Genomic DNA, 7,896 nt, shown 5'->3' with positions numbered 1-7,896 from the left:
CTATGCTCTCTAATAACATTGAGCCTGTTTCAATACATGGTGTTGCCTTGCAAACAATTAGAGTGATGGGAGGATGAGTAACCACAATACTGGTTTCTCACCTGCTTTGCTGGCTTTAAAAGTTTACGTAGGCGATACTGTTTCACTACACAATCTGCTGACCTGTGGGTTTCGCCATGTTTAATGATTTATTACAAGTGAAAATGATATAATCCAAAATATGAGAGTGAGGACACAATGATCCCATGTTCTTGTGAAAGAGGAAACCACGGGGGAACTGATAGCTTGTTTTAACAATTCTAATGCTGCATTTCTGTGCCCCATTTCCTTTGGCACCTTGAGAAGTCTTTGTCTGAAATTTAATAGCAAATAAACTGTAAAATTTCTGGTTAGATGTTGCTCAAACGGGGAAGCATGTAAAGTAATTGCTTAGTTGGCTTGTCCAGTCAAATTGCTGTATTTTTATCTAATACTTACTGTGGATTTAATAGGTTTTAATACAGAAAAGAGGCAAAAATATTCCTTCTGGAGAGTGAGCCAACAACTTGAGTCCAGGGATTACAAATTGTTCTAAAGAAATCTAGAAGGGAAACAAGGCAAATTATTTTCAGTCTGAGGAGTGTTGTGATCTGGAAAACTCAACCTGAAACGTGGGGCATCTGGTTTAAAAAGTTTTTTTTAGGGAGCTGGATGGCTACTTGAGGCTGGAAACTTTTCAACAAAATATGAGGATGTGGGACAAAGCAGAATTATTCTTTAAAAGAGAACGCAAATGCATGATGGGGTGATGGCCTTATTCTGTCCTCTAAGTTGTTATAATGTTCTTAGATATAATTGTGGCATGTTATGAGGGAGTTACTTCATATTTGCTATATAATATCTGAACACCACAAACAGGGAACCTTTATGAGATTTAAAAATTCTCTACATTGCATTTGCTCTCCTTATTGGTCTCACTACACCCTGTCTTCTCCACTTCTGTTTTTTGCACATTCCTAATTTTCTTTGCTCCCATGCCCTCAACTGTCCAAGCTTGGGATTCCATCCCTAAACCTCTCTGACTCACTGCCTTCCTTTGCTATTTTAAGTTGCTCCGAGAACCTTGTTCTTTGATCAATTAGTGACAAAGAACAAAGAAGATTACAGCACAGGAACAGGCCCTTTGCTGCGCTGATCCAGATCCTCTAACTAAACCTGTCACCTATTTTTTAAGGATCTGTATCCCTCTGCTCCCTGCCCATTCATGTATCTGTCTAGGTACATCTTAAGTGACGCTATTGTGTCCACCTCTACCACTTCCACTGGCAACACATTCCAGGCACCCACCACCCTCTGCGTAAAGCTGCTGTTATTGTTTAACATTTCCTGAATATCTGTGGAAAATATTCTAAATAGACATTTTGAATTTTGCTTTTGCAGTTGCTTTTAATCTCAGTACTGGGGAAGTACTATACAGTCAGAGATGCTGTCTTTTCATTGAGATGTTAAACCCAACTGACCTCTCAGTTAGGTATATCAAGATAGGTTATTAGCCATAGTCCACAAGTGACCACACCATCTCTCCCATAGAGACAGAGAGAGAGAGAGAGAGAGAGAGAGAGAGAGAGAAAGAGAGAGGGACAGTGGTTATATAACTTGAAAGGCACTATTTCACATTAAGCAAGGGGCAAAGTGAGGAGGATCATCACTGCAAATAAGCATGGTTGGTATATTAGATTGAACCTACATCATTCCACACCACATTCCAAAATCATCTAAGCTAACTTACCACCTTCTCAAGTGAACATAGAAAGTCACTGTGTTAATTGGCTGATACACTTGGAAAGTAATTCATTGCCTGTAAAGTACTTTGTTGCATTCTGAGGTCATGAAATGTGGCATGGAAATGCAAGTTGCATTTACCTACACATTCATTTCAAATCAAAGAAAAGGTGTCATTCAAAATGCATAGAACTGCCTGATATTAGCATAGGGATAGGCATGCTATGATTATGTAGAGATCCTAGCAAATTAATGTTCGAGGTTGAAGTTTTGATCCCTGTAAACAGCAACAATTTGGGGCCTCTCATTCAAATAGTCTTTCTCTAATAACTTGAAGGAAATACCAAGCAACATAGTTTGGTACCATTGCCAGGCTGAATGAATAGCTTGGAGCATTAAGTACTTATCTTATTTCAGCATCCCAACTTTCAGTCCGAAGAGATAGGGATCAAATGAATTCAAAGTAGGAAGGTTATCCACTATTCAAACAACTAGACACTCAGAACCATATTTCAATCAAAGACTTAACAACAAAATATACTTTGCAAAATGGGGAAGATCAAACCATGAAAGGATAAGGAAGTGAACACCCGAAAAAGGTTAACTTTGCAGTTCAAATACTTCCAATAGCCATTGATCTGAAATGTTCTCTTGGTTTCTCTCATCATGTCTGAACTGTTGAGTGGTTCCATCTTTTTCTGATTTTATCCCAGGTTTCCGGCCTTCTCTGGAATTGGATAAAGTAGAAGGATATGGAGGACTTCAGGGAAAGGGCAGGGGAGAGGGCCTAATTAAATTGTCAGCAAAGGACAGGTAGCCTTATTCTATGCTGCAACCACTTTATAAATGGGTAATTAACAATATTTTGTTTTTGTTTCAATGCCATTCGCAGGTTTGAGATGATCCAGTAATCAGTTTGCCAAAACACAATTCCAATGTTATCTCCAAACATTGAATTGCCTAACAGGGTTCAAGACTGGAGGAAGAGTCCATTTCCTGGATAAGATGAAGCTTAAGTTGAATTACAAGGTCAGGTATCAAATGTCTAATTAAAATGTAGCTATTTTTCAGGCACCAGAAATTTAATCATATTCAGCAAAAGCTTTGGTTGGTATTACTTGAGATCAATAACATAGATGATCAAGTTCTCTAACAAGAGTCATTGGTTTTCAATCAGATTGATCTTCCCTCTCCTTAGTCTGAGCTTTTTGAGACTACTTGCATGTCTGCTACCAGCTGGACCAGCAAACTCACTGCAATTTCGGAATTAAACTTAGGGATCTTTCTAGTTACATCAGGCAGTTACATCAACAAATTTATATTTTCGAAGTACATCAATCAGATTGTGAAATTCTAAGGAAGCTAATTTGGGTTAGAGAGAAGAATAACTGTGAGACAAATTTGCTATTCAGCAAGTTTCTGATCACTGTTTGAGGAATATTTACCAAAATTTAAATTAAGAAAACATTTTCTAAAAGGGATTACCAAGAGAGAGATATAAGTTGTGTTGCTCAATTATAATTTACTGTATTGGAAAAAAACTGAACCTGAAATGTCTCCATTGAAAAGCAATGTTGGATTAGAGTGGAATTTTATTCATCAGATCTTCTCTTTTAAGTGAATTTACCTTTAGCCAAATTTTTCAGTTTCACTCAATGCTTTTCATCTCTGCTATTGTTCTGCCTTGTTACAGACGTATTGTACAGTTGTCACTGCTTGATGTCAACTGGCAATATCTGCCATTTTAAACATCTCCTGTTGATTAAAGATATATGTTATGAAGAAAACAGTGTTAATATTTAATCACTGTAATTAGTTTATCTTTACTCTCACACGTACCGAATGAAAGCATTGTTCAAAGTTGAAATTCCATCTCTGTAGGGCTAACTATCCCTACAATGAAGACTAGATAAATGCAGATGACTAAATGCTGTTGAAATGGTGAAAAATGCTATTTGTGTTAGACAGCTGATTAAAGTTAAATAATGTGGCTTATAGTTTTAGATTGACAGTATGGAGTTTAATTAGAGCTCCCTCGGGAAATATTTCACAGTTTGCTACCTTGTTCAAAGGTTGCCTGTGACACTCATCTCAGGAAAGATTTACATTGGGTAGAGTCATGTTTTGGTATATTATAATTGGTGTATCCAGAGGGCATAATGAGGTTGCTGCATTACATATTTTCTTATGTTGTCTTAGACTTAAATCTTTGGCCAAAAGCCTGAGATTTTGCCATCGCCAGTAATGCAGTATTTCTGGTAAACAATCTTGTCTCCTAATCAACATTTGCCTACATTTCATGGGCCTGTATTCAGTCAAAATAATTGACATCAAGTCAAACAGAAAGCCATTAGGAGAAATGACCTAAAGTTTGATCAGAAATGTAGATTTTAAGGAGCAACTTAAGGGAGGAGTGAAAGACAACTCAAGAGGGAATTACAAAGTTTTGTGCCAAGACAGCTGAAGTCACAGCCACCAATTGTGGAGTGAAGAATGTGAGTTGTGAACAACATTAGCAAAACCAAGCAGGGCGAGTTACATCAGAAGTGTGAATTGAAGGAATGAACAAATTCGAAGGATTGTATGGATGAATGAGATTTCGAAGTTGGGAGGGGAAGCTAAACCATGCATGGGTTATAACACAAGACTGAGGAGATTGAATTTGAGGCATATGGGACCTGGGAGATAATGAATGAGGAGAGGGGCCCTGGGTGAACATAACTTATAGTCATATAGTCATATAGTCATAGAGATGTACAACATGGAAACAGACCCTTCGGTCCAACCCATCCATGCCGATCAGATATCCCAACCCAATCTAGTCCCACCTGCCAGCACTGGCCCATATCCCTCCAAACCTTTCCTATTCATATACTCATCCAAATGCCTTTTAAATGTTGCAGTTGTACCAGCTTCCACCAATCCTCTGGCAGCTCATTCCATACACGTACCACCCTCTGTGTGTGCACGTTAAGAAAGGGCAGCTGACTTGGACGAGACCAGACAATGTGAGGCCTATTTGAGCCCAGTTTAAAAAAAACTTCTTTGCGATTTCATAATTTTCTTTGCAGTGATAGGGATGCTATAGAAGGCTTGGAGCTTTTGTTGATCTCCAGATTTGAGTTAGGAAACGAGATGGTAAAGAAATCCATCAGAGTTTCCACGGCTGATCACCATCCATGTAATGTTCACTCTCATGGATATCAACTGAGGACAATGCACAGTGGTGACCTCTGCAATCAAATATCCTGAGAGATACTTTCCATAGCAGCAGCTAAGAGTAGTGTAAAACTTCACATTAGATCAGCACTTGGTCTCACCTTATCTGGTTTTGCTTATATTGTTCAAATATTTGAAGGAGAAGGATAATATAGGAACCAGTTTTACAGCTCTCCCCAACCTTCTAATTTTAAAGCTTCTCACTTATCAGCTCCAACTGTCCGGGGTCATCGCAAAATCTTATAGCACAAAGCAGAGTAATTGAGTGAACAACATGGAAACTGAGTTCAGAATTTTCAGGAACAACAAAGAGATGGTATAATAATATAAAATACTGCAAATTATGAACCAAAAGGTCTAACCTGCTTACTAGGTAAAACTCTTTTCTAAGCTGAAAATCACAAATTCAATTCTTGCTCCCAGGGGTTGGTAATCAGTGCCATAAAGGAGTACTGCAAATGCTACCTTTTAACTAGGAGTTAAATCACGGGTCTATCTAGACTTTCTCGTGTAAAAGATCCTATGGCCACTATTTCAAAGAAGAGCAGGCATTTCTTCCTGGTATCCTTTATTCCTCAACCAAATTCACAAAAAAATGTCATTATCAAATTGTTGCTTATATTGAGCTTGCTGTGCACAAATTGACTGCTATGTTTCCTAAATTACAGCAATGAATTCCAGATGAATTGGTTTCAGAGCGCACTGGGCTGTCTGAGGTTATCAAAGATGCTGTAGGAAGCTTGAAAAATGCAATTGTGCTCCTTTGGGACATTGAATTGTGCTGTATACTTTGCAGCAAGATTTTATGAATGCCCATCTGAAGGGAAACTGAAACTTTCGGTTTGTGTATAATTTTCAAACAACAGATAACCAAAATCGAACAAATAGGAAGTCAGTTTTTAAAAAAATATATACGGACAAGTCTTCTAAAAACAAAAAATGTGCCCTTAACCAGTACGTGGTGCTGTTGAGTACCAGAAACAACTCCCAGTCCCGGGGAAGAGCAATGCTGCAGGAATTCAAAGTAGAAATCCAGTGACAAACAAAAAGGTATTTCTTTCAAAAAAATGTTTCAAAATATTGAAGAAAAGTATCATATGTTCTTGGTGCTTTACCCATGGGAAGGGTACTGACTGATTTGTTCAGTGCTAGGCCTCAGTTTTCTGATTGATCCTGAGGCGTGACCCAAGCAACAGCCGCTGTCACTTGGAGGACTGATCAAATTTAACCTCTTGGAAGCCTGGGGCCTAACGTAATTTTATTTTCGTTTTGTTAGTAAGATATCCCGTTTTATTTATATATGTTCAGAATTTTAAGTGTTCAGCTTAGGACTGAATTGAAGGCTAGTAAGACTCATTACACATTTAGGTGAATTTCCAATTTTGCCTAATACCAAGTGAGGCCTACAACCAAAATCTCTCAACCTGTAGAAACATCTTTTATAAGATACTTTGTAAAGTATTCTTCATTTAAATAAAATCTTTTTGTTTTTACCAAATATGTATGTAAATTAATATCTGAAAATGTACAATCTAATTCAGAAGAAACATTTCTGAACTTGTACAGTGTTTTATGCTTATTCTTAACACTTTAGGATTGTGTTAGGTTTGTTACTGGTATTTTTGGACATGGCTAATGATGCCCCTTAATGGTTAATCTTGAACTTGTTACTTTATGGCCCAGAATGATTAGTGTTTTATCGTGTATGTTTTTGTCAGATAATTGTTGCTGTGAAGTGCCTGGGAACATATATGGTGCTGTATTAATGCAAGTTGTTTTAAATCGAATGGATCTGTTTTAATTTTCCAACTGTACCAAATACTTTTTGGCATTTTAGAAGTTTTTGTGTGAAAGAAAGAGCTCAGATTTAAATTGAAGTTCAATATTCCAAAGTGGATTGCAGCCAGTGTTTTTGCATTTTGAAATGCAGTTGCTGTTTCAATTAAAACATTTGCAGCAATGAAATAGGTAATATTGGCTCTATTCCTTGTTCCATGATAGGTATGACTCTGACATGAATTGGTGGCAATAACACTCTCCCCTCTGAGTGAGAAAGTTATGGGATTAAGTCTCACTTCAGAGACCCAAGCACAGAAATCCCAGCTGACAGTTCTAGTCCAGTGCAGTCTACTGGATGAGGAGGAAAACCCAGGACCCATATATTCTGTTGGTGTTGAAAGTGAAAGATCCTACAGCTGTTATTTCAAAGAAGAGCAGGGGCATTATTAAATTGACATTTATCTCTCAACCCAGCATCACTAAAGTAGATTATCTGGTTGTTATCACATTGCGATTTGTGGGATCTTACAGTGCACATTGCTGCAGTATCTGTATAACAGGAGTGACTACACTTCAGGAAAGTACTCCATACTGCAGAACTCTTAGGGATGTTTTAAGGTTGTGAAAGGTACTGTCAAAATACAAGTGTTTCCTTTTTATTCCTTATTAGTTGGGGACCATGCTTAACATTTAGTCTGGGTTTGTTCTATCCTGACACCAGTGACAGTGAAGCCAATCATAACATTTACACTGTTATCCTTGGCTAAGGCTACTTAATTCAGCATATACTGAGGTTCAAATTTGGTTTTACCCTGATTTGAACAGTTTAGCAGTGCATTTAGTATGGTCTGGTTCTGAAAACAATATTCCAGGCCTACTGTGGCCTGTTTGCAATTACTCTGCTTGTAAGTAAACAGCAATCTTGTAATCCTGATGAAGGGCTTTTGCCCGAAACGTCGATTTTCCAGCTCCTCGGATGCTGCCTGACCTGCTGTGTGTTTCCATCACCACACTAATCTTGACGGCAGTCTTTTAAAGTAGGCTCTGATCTAATCTAACAATCTTCTGTGGAATAACCTTCCCAGAAAGTGGTAGAGGCTGAGTCAATGAATTGTATTCAAGGTTGAGTTGATCTGA

At 37.9% G+C, this 7,896-nt stretch overlaps 1 protein-coding gene across 2 annotated transcripts in view; it reads left to right on the top strand.

Moving 5' to 3' along the window:
- The first annotated feature begins 5,921 nt into the window (after positions 1-5,921).
- The window catches only part of ccz1 (CCZ1 homolog, vacuolar protein trafficking and biogenesis associated), a 52,427-nt gene continuing 50,452 nt past the window's right edge, over positions 5,922-7,896 (top strand). For both annotated transcript variants that reach the window (XM_072559814.1, XM_072559813.1), the window contains exon 1: positions 5,922-6,030. The gene's annotated coding sequence lies outside the window, so the exon portion shown is untranslated. The remainder of the gene's footprint in view (positions 6,031-7,896) is intronic.

This window comes from Chiloscyllium punctatum, chromosome 40, assembly GCF_047496795.1.
Source record: "Chiloscyllium punctatum isolate Juve2018m chromosome 40, sChiPun1.3, whole genome shotgun sequence".
Classification (NCBI taxonomy): domain Eukaryota; kingdom Metazoa; phylum Chordata; class Chondrichthyes; order Orectolobiformes; family Hemiscylliidae; genus Chiloscyllium; species Chiloscyllium punctatum.
Note: the sequence above shows the minus strand (reverse complement) of the source record. Positions and strands in the feature narration are given on the sequence as shown.